This window comes from Cavia porcellus, unplaced genomic scaffold (genome assembly GCF_034190915.1).
Source record: "Cavia porcellus strain 051 isolate PalLab524CR breed Dunkin Hartley unplaced genomic scaffold, mCavPor4.1 scaffold_23, whole genome shotgun sequence".
NCBI classification, from domain to species: Eukaryota; Metazoa; Chordata; class Mammalia; order Rodentia; family Caviidae; genus Cavia; species Cavia porcellus.
Window position 1 is genome coordinate 7,437,666 of NW_026947506.1, and position 14,936 is coordinate 7,452,601.

At 55.2% G+C, this 14,936-nt stretch overlaps 1 protein-coding gene across 4 annotated transcripts in view; it reads right to left on the reverse strand.

Annotated features, from left to right (window-relative positions):
* The window catches only part of Arhgap22 (Rho GTPase activating protein 22), a 123,975-nt gene that overhangs the window by 87,535 nt on the left and 21,504 nt on the right, over nucleotides 1-14,936 (reverse strand). The window lies entirely within an intron of this gene.

Here is a 14,936-nt window from a genome sequence, read left to right on the forward strand (position 1 = left end):
TTCCACCACTTTGTCCCGCTAGATGGACTTCCCTCCATCCTCTCTCAGCTCTGAGCCCAGCTTTGACTGGACGGCAGCTCCCGTACATACTTTAAGCTCTGGCCCAAAATGCTGCCTCTGTCACAGAACCTTCGTCCTGAAGCTTCTGCAGAGAGCCACGCCCTCCCCTGCCAGGACAGACAGCCCATGACTGACAGTCACCTTCGTGGCTGTCTTCCTAGCCCTCCAGATGGAGAGGTGAGGTGGGCGGAAATGGGACTGGATCCAGCTGTGTGTGTGCGCAGGGAGTGGATAGAAGGCATGGTGGTCAGACAGACATCAGAGGACACGCCGGGTGTTAACACGGCATTCCATATATCCCCATACTCAACTGCTGTCTGAAGACACCGCCCAGTCTTGGGGTTGCTGGCTTTTCCATGCTCGGGTTGATCCTGGGTTTAGTGGGGGCACCCACAGACCCTGGGTGGCGGGCTGGCACTCTGACCACAGCAGGGTCAATGCCCACTGTTATCTCTTCTCTCCAGCACCCAGGTGGCCCTCCACCACATGTGGCCATCCACTGGCAGTGGGCACTGACTGTGCTGGCCAGGCCTGGGCTGTCTCTGAAGGGGCTTGGTGGTCCCTGGGGGCTGTGAGGTCTTCCAGAGACCACAAGGAAGGGCGATCAGAGTGGCCAGGAGCACCACGTGGCCAGCTCCTGCCGGAAACACAGCTGCTCTGCCACTGGTGGTCTGCACTGGGCAGAGTCTCACTTAGGACAGCTCCTCGTGCCTTCCCCCTCCACGTGACTGCACGGAGTCAGCGCTTTCTGCCTCCCTTCAGCCTGACCCAGGGCCACCATGTGTCACCCAGAGGTTTCGCCCACTCTGCTGAGCATTTGCATTTTTTACAACCTCAGTGATCTCGGTTAGGAGACCGCAGGGCCCAGGTGGAGAAATGCAGGCTTTGAACCGAGGCCTGGGCTGGCATCAAGGCCAGCTCTGTGAGCTCCACAAGGCGCTGGCTGCAGGTCAGCAGGGACACACACAGGGAACAGCCACACCCGGCAGAGTGCCTGGCAGAGTGGGGGTTACCATGGCAATGGTGACTGGGAAAATGGGATCGCGCAGTGGACAGCTCTGTGCGGAATACGTTTCCAGGAGCCCTGCTGCCTACGGTGAGCTCCCCGGGTGGAGGGGTGGACCTTTCTATGGCCATTGGCTCCGCAGGTGCCCTTGCACTGCTGCCTGCCTGCACCAGCCTGTCCCCGCACTCTCTCCATCGCCACCAACACAGAACAACATAATCTGAATCTTTCCACTCTGTAATTTAGCAACGTCCCAGCGCACTTGTTTCGGGGTTGGTCAGGAGGGACCCTTTGCACAGGCTTCCACTCCGTATGGAGTTGGCTTCCTTTGCCCCTGGTGAGAATGGCTGGAGAGCCAAAGGCCCTGGGGCCCGCTGAGTTCTCTTCCACGCTCCGAAAGCCTTGCCCTCCCCAGAAAGCTTTCCCCAGCCCTGAAAAAGCAGCCATTATGGCCAGGTGTCCAGCGCCTCTGCCCCGTGAGCTCTGCAGCCCTGCCTGCTGGGGAGGGGCGCCCTGTGGGACCCAATGGCAGGAGCCTCTGCATCCTCCTGATCTCCACCGAGTCAGGGAGTGTAGGGCTGGGCTCTGCACATGCCAGCAGATCTCTCTCCAAGGCTGGGATTACGTCCGCCCTGGGGATGTGGAGATGCTGTACTTGATCATGAGTTCAATGCCCAGTACTGCTCAAAAAAAAAAATTAATTCATTGATGTCTGGCATTTAATTCTTTAACCGCCCATGATCTCCAACCTGAAATTTCCTCCATCCGACGCGTGGAGAGAGGATTCTCCTTATGGGCAGGTGAGCTCAGGCCTCCACTACCTTATCCGGAATTCTTTCCTCTCGGGCAATCTGCTAGGGCTCTTAGAACTTCTGCCCCCCACTGATGTTTGCCCAGCCATCTCTGGGCTTGTCACTGGGGACCGAAGCCATGGAACATTCCAGGCCACATGCACGGCTCTGTCCTGCAGCCCACAGCATCCCGTGCATGGTGCATAAGAAGCACTCCACAGCAGCCCAGGGAATCGTCAGCGAGGCTAGGCTCTCTAGACAGGGACTGAGCCCTCAGGCTGGGGCAGGTTGATGTCTGGAGATGCCCCCTGTGCAGGTGAGGCTGCCCCAGGAAGGCTGGGCTCTCCAGCACTGGCCCAGAGCTTAACTTGTGCTGCAGCTAGCTGTGTGCTGAGCACGTGACTGGCCTGGAGGTCTCCACACGGTAGACAAAGCCTCAGAGCCTGCCCTTCCACACCACTGCCCCCAGCTGCAGGAAACGAAGCCAATTCACAGGGAAAGAGGGTCCTGGCCCCAGTGGGACCACGGGTGGTCTGCAGAGTGGCAGCAACCCGGCCTCCATTTCTGCACTGTGGGTCCTCTCGGCCCTGGGCCCTCTCCTTTGCGTCCCTCTTCTCCAGGCCTCTGGCTGGCTGCACAGACTTCTCCTCAGGAGCTCTGTCATACGATATTGGAGAAGCAGCCTGGTTATGACTTATTAATAACCACGGCTGCTGTCCACAGCATTTCCTTTAATCAATTTCTTGGCTTCTGTAAATATGTAACCCAGGTTTGAAGCTGCATGGCCTGACAGGCTGATGATGCTGTACAGAGCAGGACTGGGGAGCTGTCTGGAGGACAGGCCAGAGCCAGCCCACAGCCCAGCACAACCTTCATCAATGACATTCATTCATTCATCCATTCATCAATTCATTCATTCATCCCAAGCCCTCCAGGTGCAGCTCACAATCTGGGATGATGTCCTCTGAGGAGCTCCCGGGCTGGTGGGGAAATAAATCCCCAACCACAGCCACACAGGATGAGAGAGCCACAGGCCATGTGTACAGGTGAAGGGCGTGGATGCTGCAGAGAGCTCTCCTCAGGGGCCTCTGCAGAGTTCCAGAGGAGAGGGGCCATATCCAGGTCCTGAGGAATAACTAGGGGGGCCACCTTAGGGCAGGAGGGCGCAGTCTGGGGGAGCAAGGAATGAGCGTGGCATCTCCTCCCTTGGCCCACTTCAGCATGGCTCCAGGCCAGATGCTGCTCCCTCTTGTCAAGGGGCCGGAAGTGACAGGAGACTCGTGCACCTGCCTCCCTCAGGGCCACCGAGCCTTCGACCCTGGAGAGCTGGCGGCTCCTGAGAGTGCATCGATCAAATCCAGCACCGGCTCGGGCTCGGACACTGGCCATCGCCCGCTCCTCCCGGAGTTTCTGCTTCCCCGGGCAGCCATCTGCTCACTTCTACATCCATCTCCCATCACCCGCCGTTGGCCCTGACTTCCCTGCACTCCCCTGAGGCCTGGCTGCTGCCGGCTGGGCTGTCCCCGCAGCTTCTGTTCCCACTGGGGCCCCAGATGCCGCTCTCTGTAGGAAACCTTTTCGGAGCGCACCCTGGGGATGTGTTCTGGCTCCTGAGTTTCTCCCTGACATCCTGCGCCTCTGCTCCCGTCCAGGCTCCACTGCCTGCCAGCACAGACACGGATTACAGGTGCTTGAACTGAGCTGGCAGGTCTCCCCTGCATGCTGTACCTCGGTTTCCAAGCCCAAAGGCCCCTGCACGCTCCTTTGTCAGTCCCTATGCGGAGCCCACACAGACCTGCGCTCCTCGCCTGTGCTGCTCTGAGCCTCACCTCCCATCCCAGTGACAAGCAGGCAGCAGGCTGACCCTGCCCAGGCCACAGCAGTTGCCCGAGGGCGCATGCTGGCCGCAGGCTCAGCCTGCTTAGGAACCTGAGTTGCTTTATTCCAGGGAGGACTCTAGCACTTTCCTGATTCAGGACGCTGCCAGTGTTTCTAAACACAGGCCTGCTCATCTCGCTGGTTTCTTTCAAGCAATTAGGATATTTATTACAGGCAGCGTAAATGCACTCCTCCCCAGCCAGGCCGTCACCGTGGTTCCACACAGCAGCACCACGCAGTGTAACCATGCACCCGCCAGCCGGACACTGGAAGGGGAAAAGCTGCAGGGGACTCTCCTCCTGACGGGCCCGGGATGCGGAGACACCCCATCTCCACAGCCGCACACACACCTGGGCTGCAGAGAGCCCCCATACCCACATCCATGTAGCCTTGACTCTGTGCCACCACACTCTCCCCCAGCGCTAGCAGGGATGACCGTAGCCCTCACCCTCACCCCTTTACTGTCCTCGGAAGTGCACTTCCCAGTGTCCTTGTCCTCAGTGGGCATTGTGAGGACAATGTATCCTTCACCCCTCCTGCTCTGCCTTTCCTGCCTTAATACTTGTGATTACACCTAGGCTGGTCTAGGGCCTGCTTCGAGTACCGTAATCCGTAACGCCCAAGTCCGGTACATAAAGGGCCGCGGCATTTGTGCATAACCCACACACACCTCACACACACTTTAATCACCTTTAGAGTGCTTACAACAGCTCACTCAGTGCAAATGCTGTTTAAGGAGTTGTTACATTGCATCTCTGAGGCAAAAATAATATCCGCATCCATTTGGGACAGATGCAACAGTTTTTTAAAACTATGCCCCAGCTACAGTGGGTTCCACGTGAGAAGGTGGATTGTGCAAGAAGACAGCTCTGCTCACACTCTGACACAGAAGTGGAAGGCACGCCCCGCAGGATACCTGCAGCATAAAGCCACAGAAAGGGGAGAGAGACACGACACCACAGCAAGGACACCTCGTGTTTGTGACAGGTGCAGGTAATGGCATAGAGCAGAGGTGGGGGCCTGGTCACGCATGCCACCGCCAGACGTTTGCCATCGCTGGGACAGAGTATGCCCAAATCATGCCCCACCCGTGACGGAGGATGGGCTGGTGGAGAGAGCTCAGTGGGGGGACACTGCCTACAGAAGGGGGATGGATTTCACTTCCGTAAATTACAACGAAATGTTGTACATGAAAGAGCTCTTTTGCACTGGAGCTGGCTCCCCTTAGGAGTTCTAAAACGGCAATTAAGAGACCACCGATCTGGCCGATGTTTAGGAATCTTTGTGACAAGCAGCAGGCAGGTACTAGACCACAACAAGGTCCAAGAAAGACAGCCAGGCCTCCGCCCACCTGTCACTCCCAGGCTGCAGGAGCGGCTGCCATCACATCTACCAACACACAGGAGCAGAGCGACCACACTGGGGTGGAAGCCTGACCTTGGCTACGAGACTGCAAGCAAGGGAGCCCATAGTGCCTCTGTAGTGAACCCCACTAGTGTCCTCAGTCCCTTCCAGCCTATTTCAGGGTTCCAGGTCGCCAAGGGATCACTCGTGTGGGCCAGCGACAGGAACATCTGGATGTTCCTGTGCTTTGAACCTGCTCAGGGAACACACGGTGGGCATTGCCCAAGTTCAGCCCATGTCTCTGGACTTGTTTCTGGTCTGCAAGCCTCACAGGACCCACTGGGCTTCACCAGAGACTCAGTCCCTAGCAGGTCTCACGATGGCCGGATGGCCTCTTGGAAGACAACCCTGCAGGAGCTCGGTTTGCAACTCTCACCCCCTGCTGGGAGGACTGGGCACACCTGGGAGTTTATGTCATCTCCACTCAACCCCAGGCTGAGCAGAGTTTTTCTGGGGTGCAGGCGGGACCTCCCTGGACTGAGGTTTGTACCTGGCTTGGATGGGGCTCTCCTGCCCCCCCGTGGACACCGCTTACTAAGGCACAGCACAGGGATCCTCATCTGCACACTCGGTCATTTTCAGGACCTGCTGACCAAGCTCCAGGAGCGGGGCCCCCAGTAGCTGCCCTGGGCCAGGTTCCCCGGGGCCGACGCCCTCCTGGCTGTTTGTCTGTCTGCAGCCCAGGCCCAGAGCACAGAGAAGAGGCTGCCAGGGAGCGGGCTGCAATTGATTTATAAACATCAGTGGGATTTTAAAGTGGACTGGGGAAGAGCAAGCTGGAGCTCAGGGATGCATTGATTTAAGGGTGGGTATAGAGGCAGAAAGATTGATGGAGAAGAGGAGGTAAGTAATGGCAGGGCACTCCGGGAGGGCCCTGCAGGGTCCCCCCACCCGTCCTGGGAATACAGCCCCAGCGGCTGGTGACTCAGGACGCCATGGCGCTGGGCATGCCCTGCTTTCTGTTTTCAAAACCTACTTTTTCTTGTTTAGCATTTGCCACAGGCTGTGTCTGGCCTTCTGTTCTTGAGGTCCCCCGGTCCCCTCTGAGGGATGTTGAGGGCCGAAGGTGGCATCCTGGGGGAACAGTCTCCCTCTAGCACCAGGAGGACCTCGAACAGGAGAGGGTACCCCCCGCCAGCTGCCCATCCACAAAAACATGAATTTTTAAAACAGCTGTGAGTTAGCTCAGGAAGTTTGGAAACTTTTCATAATGATTATTTTAATGATTTAAAGAATCGATACGCAAGCTCTCATTGTTAAAGGTTGCTCTGATTTGCTGTCCCTGGCTCTAGCTGCCACCCCTCAACAAGGGGCCGGGAGGCCAGTTCCTTACTCCTGAGCCAGTGCCCACCACGTGCAAGTGCTTCTTATGCTCCTTTATCTGGTCTTTGGGTGTATGGGCCTCCCACTCGCCCAGCCCTGGACACCCTGAGTCTCCATTGGAAAGAGAAGGGTGCGTGGGGCCAGCGCCCTTGGGGGTAGAGGAGGGGTCACTGGAGGAGGCAGAGGGGCCAGCATGGAGGCCCATGGTGAGGAAGGACAGGCTGGGAGGGGAGGGCGAGCCTACCAAGGGAACAGGAAGACCCCTCAGAATCAGGCAATGCTCAGCTCTGCCCACACCCCTGGACCCACCTGCGTCTCTCCAAAGCCACCTGCTTCCCATGAGGGCCAGATGGGCGCTGAAGAGTCTACCTTTCTCTCTCCCAGGACCACCTTGTGAGCTGACTCACTCTGGAAGCTCAGCAGCAATTGCTTCCTGCACTGGGTGGATCCTTCTGGAAGGTTCTCATCCTAGGGCCCCATGGGACCCCCATGCAGTACTGACTGTGAGCGTTGGGGACCAGGAGGGTGCATGTCTTGTGTTCGAATCCTGAGAACACTGCCCATTCCTCTTTAATCATGCTTGCAAATCAATGAATGAACACGAGACAGAAGAGATCAAATCCAAGTTCTTCAAACCTCTGTAAATGGTCTTGGTTTGGAAGAAATGGGTTCCTCCTGAGCATAGCCTGCTCCCCAACAATGCTGAAGCCAAGGACAGGAAAACATGAGTCCTATGCCCATGACCAAAGGAACGGGCACAAGGAACCCAGCTGTTTGCACTCTTCCCAGCTGGGGCCCAGGGGAGGGGACAGGATTCGGCACCCTGAGGCCCCTTAGCCTGAGGTTCCCATCTACAGAGGGCCGAACGCCAGGCCCGAGCAGTCCTGGACTGTAAGAGGGGTGAGTGCACAGTGCACAGGAAAGGGGGCTGCGTCCTTCCTGGCGGGCTATACCCCGAAGCCTCTGCTCATCCGCCAGCTGCTGGCCCAGGACCCTCGGTGCCTGCTGTTCCCGCTTCTGCGCTGACCTGCAGGCCATTCAGCAAAAGCCCGGAACCGAGGCAAGGCCGCTCGGTATCAATTAGGAATTTTGCTTTCTACTCACCTACAAGCCATTAGCTGGGATCAATACGGCCTCTGCCCCTGGCTGAGCAACCCTGAGGCTCCTGAAGGCCTGGCTGGCAGTCAGGAGAGGGCCCCGCTGCCTCGGGCAGGGGTCACTGGTCTCTGGCCAGAGCTCAGCCAGATCAGGTCTGTTCTGCAAACAAACAGACTGTGGGATACGGTCAAGGTAAAGGAATCAGCTGCCTGCGCCCCTAGGCAAGCCTGGAGCTCCCCTCGCCAGCATCTGGCAGGCCGGTCCCCCAGTATCCAGGATGCTCTGGACACTGCAGTCCTCCAAGGGGAGAGTACTGGGCCTCCCATTAGCAGTTGGAGAGCAGGAAGAGGGAAGGACTTGAGCCTGCAGGGACCCTCTCACCCCATCTGTGGGCAGTGGAGGGGGACGACCTTGCTCCCAGGAGCACTTGCTGAGGGCCACTCCCCACAGCCCACGTCACTGCTCTCCAGGCAGCCTTCCTGCTCCATATTCAAACCCTGTTGGGGATGGTAACTCTCCTCCTCCTGCTTTCTGTGGCCACCAGGCCTTGCAGCCCCTGGACTTGTGCCCTGGCCTTGGTACATGGGACTCTCTCTGCCTAGATCCCCATCCAATGTGGAAAGGTGTCAGCCTTCAGGTCTGGACCCCAGTGCTCCCACTTCCCTGACAGTTGCCAAGTTCTTCAACCTCTGGGACTTGGTTTCATCCGAAAAGTGGGGTGGCAATGATTTCTTTGCATTGCTGGGAGAGAGATGCTGGGATGGGGGGTGCTATGGACTGAGCTATATCCCCAGCCATTGTTTAGTTTTTAAAGTTTGAGACAGGTTCTCATTTGGTTGTCCAGATTCCATTTGACCTTGTGATCCTCCTGCCCCAGGCTTCTGGAGGGCTGGGATTTGTTTTGGTTGATACACTGTGTCAACCTGAGAAGTTTAGAATTTAATTAAAAGACTCAGCAGGGAGCCAGGGTTCTTAATTTGTAAATATGGACATCCTGCATAGGAGGAGGGCACAGAGATTTTGTTTGCTGGGAGGGATGTGTGTACACCGTACACTATAAGGGAGGAGAAGAGGTTTGTACCCCTCTCTTCCTTTTGGCTGCTTTTTTCTGGCTGCTGCCTTGAGGTGTTGGCCCAATGCCACACCACCCCACCTTGAAGCCAGCTGATTATGGACTGAAACCTCCACAAACTGTAAGCTAAATAAACCTTTCCTTCCCTAATTTTGGGTGTCAGTTGCTTTGTCTCAGCAACAAGATAAAAGTAACCAACACAACCATACGTGGCTTAAATAGGGGTCTCTTGTGGACTAAAGATTACACAAGTGTCTATACATGGGAAGTAAAAGAGGACTTCAGAAAGTGAGCCTCGACAGAGTGCCAACACATGAGACATGGAATTTGGCAGCAGGAGCCAGACCAGCGGAAGGCATGGTTTCAGAAAATGGGTCACAGGCCAGCATGCAGCCCTGGGGTGGATGTGAAGACACTGCTTGCTCTTGTTTACTACAGGCTAAAGTGACCGTCAGGCGCCCTACTGTCCAGGAGTGCTTAGAGTTGACATGGGCCCTGCTGGCCAGGACAGCGAAGACCAGGCCGGAGACAGTGGGCACACGTGATGGGGCTCCCGCATGGGCCTGCTCTGCAGCTCAGGCAGTGAGATCAACATCATGAGCAAGGTCCCTGCTGCCAGCGGATGCCTGGCAGGCACCTGATGTCCAAGGCGAGCAGAGCTGTGAGGGGGCCTGAGGCTGCAGCATGTGAATCAGTGAACCTCGCTCATGGAAACACAGAGTTACCATATAATCACAGCTAAAGCCGAGATTTCTTAGCATCACCAGGTCAGTGGAGCCAGGCCCACGCACTTCTGCTGGGACACCTGCCTCTCCACGTCTGGTCTCATCCTGACTCCTCTTCCCTTCCCACTGGCCTGCTCTTGGCCACTGCCTTTCAGGCCTGCACACCTGAGGCATCCAGGACACACCACGGGTGCTGAGCTTGTTCCCTTTTGTCCCCACACCTGGTGGCAGCATTATGACACCTGCTATAGATGCAGGTGTGCAGGCTGCACACACCTGGGTGGCTTGGTGTCCCTGTGGCAGATGCTCTGCACACTGTCAGCCTCCATCGACCTCTGCCCAGAGCTGGCCTTGAAGGCAGGCTCTGGGCCCTCGGAGTCCTGTGTTTCAGCGGTCACTGATCACATCACTGCTGTGATCGTGAGCATTTCGTATATTAAACTATCCCATCTCCATTTTCTGCCTGGTCTCGTAGGGTTGGCAATTAAAGATTAAAATGAGATGTCTGCATGTACACAGAAAGTCTGCACACACACGGCGTGTTCTAATGCTCAGCGGAGACCGTCTCCCTTCCCTTCCGTCCTTGAGGAAGAAGTGGAGGGGCCCAGTGTGAACAGCGGGGCAGTCACACCTAAGGTTCCAAGACCACTCCACTGATGGAAATCAGAAGAGCATTGTCCTGCAAAGACACAGGACGTAACTTTTGCAGATAAGGGAGATGCCTGAGATGCTGGTGTTGGTGGCGGTCATTTAGGATTTGTGTATTGTACACTGTGTCCAAGATTTGAGAGCTTTCCAAGAACCCTGCAGATGGCTGAAACTATCAGTTGCCCTGAGCCCTGTAAAAACTGGTTTTTCTCACACATGTATACCTATGATAAAGTCAAGAACGCTCACCTTTCACCTAGAGGAGCCACTTTACAGCTTTTCTTTGGAAGATCTAAACAGATCAGCAGCATTGCCCTTGTATTTTGGGACCATTAACAAGCAAAATAAGAGTTGCTTCACTTAAACCCAGACCCTGGGATCACGACTGGCTTCCTGCTAAACAAGGTGGCTGCTGAATACCTAACGGGTTGGTAGCAGATACCGCATGGAAACCCTGGGCAGAGGGGTGGTTCATATCCTGGGTGGGACAGATGGAGCATCTGTATCACAGATGGAGTAACTGTATCATGTTACTTGGTGAGTTGTACAGTTTAAAACTTATGAGTTCTACATTTTGGGAATTTTTCACTTTCCTATTTTTGAACCATGGTTGGCTGTGGGTAACTGAAACCACAGGTAAAGGGAAACTATGTGAATTGCACCTTAATAAAAACAAATAAAAATTTTAGAACTAAACAATGAAAACTTACTGTAAACAGGATTTAAAAATCCATTTGCCAGAAGCTTTGAGGCCTCTGTCATTCAAAGATCCCCAAATTCAACCAGGTTGCCAGACTGCCTGGAGGCCTCTGAAATTCCATTTTGGTTCTAAGCAAACTTCTAGAAGGAACATCAGGTGACAGGGAAGTCATGGTCACAGTAGAGGATGTCCAGTCTTGGGCATCTCTGCCATCTGAGTGACTGTGTGTTTATATTTTAAACTAAGTGCTGTAATAGAAGACTCAAAGAATTGTTTGCCAAGTAAAAGCTACTTCGAGGAAGAAATAACTATTTCTCACAAACACAGCGATCAAGTCTGTGGTAGAGCATAGATACTCCCAAGACCTGCGGGTCCTCAGGCCGCTGGGGCAGGTGCCAGCCCACGGCCTGCTCCATCCTGTCCTGGGTTAGGACGCGAGAATGCTCGAGAGTGTGCTGCAGGGCCACTGTATTCAGGGTGGTGGCCGGGGACCACACGCTACACCAGCATCGCATTTCATCATTCCAGAGGTCCATGGCGCATCTCAGTGGGGCCACAAGAAATACAGAAGTGCAGTGAAAATGCTTCCAGCACTCAGGGCACATGACAAATGTTGGTTTTCTTTCTCAAGGGAAAATCACAGGAAGCCCACTGAGCGTACCCACTCAGAACCCATCCCACTCAGCACTGACCCAGCCCGCATACTCCTCAGGGCCTCATGGCAATGACACCGTGCCCAGGTCTGCTACAACTGGGCCCATCAGTCTGACCTCCTCCTCTGCGCGAAGGACCCTGTTCAGCGGTCACTGTGATTTTGTCTCACACATTCCAAACAAAGCAAATGCTTAAACACAAATCCTGATAGACAGACAGAAACATTAAAACTTTTAAATGCCGAGAGAAAAAACACAAAAGTAAAGGGCAAGCAGCAGGTTGGGGAAATGTTTGCAGCATTCAAGTTTATCAAAGGAGGAGAGGAATCTGCTAAGGATCTGGGCCAGTTAGAGCAGAGATAGTGCTCCAGCCTCTGCAGGCTAACACTTCTCCCAAGTTTCAACCATCCATCCAACGATCCATCCATCCACCACTCATCCATCACCCATCCATCCATCCCTTACCCATCCATGCATGCACCCATGCACGCATCCATTCACCTATCCATCCATCCATCCATCACCCATCAATTTTCCATTTAAAAATACGTCCAGTGTCTACCAGGTGCCTGGCATTGGGAATACAGGATGTTCAAAACCAGAATTTGTCCAAACCCTCGTGGAGTTCACAGTCCACTTGTATGAATGGTCTTTCCTTTGGTGGGATGAAATATCTGACACACACAAGCTAAAAGAGAAAAGGCTTATTCTGGTTCTCAGTTTCAGGGGTTCACTGGGTGACTGGCTGGTTCCAGGCGGGAAGAGCAGGGCAGGGGAAAGCTGCTCATCTCGGGGCAGCCCGGAAGCAAAGGGCGAGGGAGCTGAAGCAGAGACAAATCCTCCAGACGCAGCTCCCATGACTCCCTTCCTCAGACTGAGCTCCACTTCCCAGCTCCCCACAGTCCTGTAACAGTTAGGGCCCTCAGTACTGGAGTCGTGGGGCAAACAATTAATATTTATACCCTTACATCAGTGCAGGTGACAGAGATTTCAGAAATCAGCCTCAGACATGGACATGTACAACAGAACCGGGCGTGGAGTAGGGTGTGTGGGAACACTGAGCTGAGGGCTGTAGGGGAAGCAGGGTGATGGACTGCTTGTGTGTGAGCTCAAGAGGAATCTCAGAGGGAAGCAGGATGTGCAAAAGCCCTGGGGTAGGAGGCTCATGAAACTCCAAGGAACAGGGAGAAGATGGGTGTGGCAGGGCTTGGAGAGCTATAGGACAGCGAGGTTCCAGAGTGAGGTCACAGTAAGTCTTAGATTTCAATCCAAAGAGCAGAGGAGAAGCCACCAAAGGCTCCTCGCTGGGCTTGTGACAGTTTTCATGTAAAAAGGTGGCCTCAGCTTTGGGGTGCAGAATGGATGGGGGAGGCAAGGTGGTATACCACAGTCCAGGTTCCGGCAGGTGATGGCCTGAGCGGGAGGTGACATGTGGTGGTTCTGGGCAGGCAGAGCCTTTGGCTGACACCTCTGACACCCGTGGGCTGGGGCGAGGCCACAGCTGCACACTTGGGCGCTGGGCCTGAGGAAACCTCCCACAGGACCAATGAGCGGTCAGATCTGCAAGCCCTGTGATGGGGGATGCCAGAGGGGGAGCAGCCCTGGGAGGAAGGGTAGCACCAGGGGTAGCACCAGACCTGGGGTTCCGAATGACCTGCTCCCAGGTCTGCCCCTTAGCAGTGCCTGGTCCTGGCACCATGGGGAACCACGAGCCTCAGGGGCTAACAGGGCAAGCCAGGTGAGGATGGCAGGGGAGACAGGAGCTCGGGGTATGGGCCATGCCCAGCCTGGAAACCTAGCCGTCACTCCCAGAATGAGGCCGGTATTTTCTGTCTTGGAAAGAAGCAGCTGTTCTCATGGTGTTGTGAAGTCCGCAGACCTGTGGCTTGCTCCACTGTCTAGGTAATTATCTGACCGAGGTTTAATCAGTGCACCCCATTTTTCCTCTAGGATCACTGGCAGGAGCAGAGAGAGCTGCTTCTTCTGTTCCCACCCTGGAGCCACAGCAGGGGTGCTAATTTGGGTCAGCTGAGGATGATCCTGGGGGACACAGTAGGGAAAAAACTCCCCAGGGAGCATCGTGGGGGCTGAGTGGGGCAGGGTCACCAGGCCACGCCCCGCTGGCTCTTGGGCACTGCAGCTTGGGCTGGTGTGAACCCCGAACTCACATGTGCTGATGTGAACTGATTTCCTGAATTGCACGGTGCTCAGGAAACTAAGTGGCCACACGTTTCGGGTTACAGGCCTGTGTGGACCCACTTAAAGCCAGGTAGGGAACTTTCCTACTGTTCTGAGTGACTGTGTGTGTCTGCACATGTATGTGTACTGGGTGTGTACAGGCACATAGGTGTGTGGGCACATCAGCCTCACTGGGCCCCTTCTGAACTCGGCAGTGCAGGATGTCTGACCCAGCTGCCGTCTGGGCAAGATCTGACCTCAACAAACCTCAGGTTGACTCTCGAGGCATCTGTGCTGAGGGGAGCTGGGGCCTTTAAGAGGCAGTGGGGGCTCCGGCTCTCCCTTCCTGCAGTGATGGACACAGTTCCTAAGGGAGGGTGGTCAGCACCATCCTGTTGGGGTCCCAGAACTGGGAGCCAAATGAAGCTCTTTTCTTTATAAACCTCACAACCTCAGGTGTTCTGTTGTAGCAATAGAAGGCAGAACCAGAGTATTACAGGCAGGTCACAGTGCTAAGGTTTCCCGGGGGACATTGACTGAGTGCTGACATCTCCAGATTCCTGGAAGGCACAAGGATGCATTTCAGGGGAGACGCTGCCTCTGCCCACACACTCAGGGATCGTCTGACTGGGGACCAGGTAAGGCTGGGGTGCATGGGGAGCGGTCCCTGGGAAAGCAGCTTGAGGGCTGGACCCCAGAGGCTCCTGAGTCCGTGGCCAGGCCTGCTTTTGTCTGTCCTGGAACATGCCCTTTCTTTCCCACGAAGCCCACACAGTTGTGCGAAGGTGAGTCCACACCAGGTGTGGTACACAACCATCTGGACCAGACAATGGTCAGGTACCAGGGGCCGGATGGCACAGCTATCACTTGCTTGTCACGTTGCTAACATGTGCCCTTCCCAATTCTCAGAAGGTCTGGCCAGGGATGAATTCTGATGGGCTTTCTTCCTCCTACCACAGCCAATTTCTCTTGGTCTCCTTTTCTCTACAAATGTCCCCAGGGAGACAGTTAGTTCTTCCTTAGGAAGCCACAAGCCTGGGCTAGTTCCTGGCGTGGTTCCAGCCTCGTGCCGTGCACACGGCCACTTCCTGCCTCCGGTTCTCCTGGATCCTACAACGCCCTTGTCCCCCAGCACCTGCAGCCACCCCACTGTTCCTCAGTCCACAGCTCGGCAGCACTCTGTTCCCCCGAAGCCCTCCAGTACCTTATTTTGGCAGCTGCATTTGTGATAGGAGCTCTTTCTTAGGATGCCTCTGCACATAGCTTAGCATCATATATTTTTGTGGGCAAGGAATTAACTTATTAGTGTCTGAAAAGCAGCCCTGTAAGTGTCATCTTGTTACACGTCCCCAGATAATGTTACCCAATAGAGGTGCTCTTCACTCGGCACTAGGTGCCAT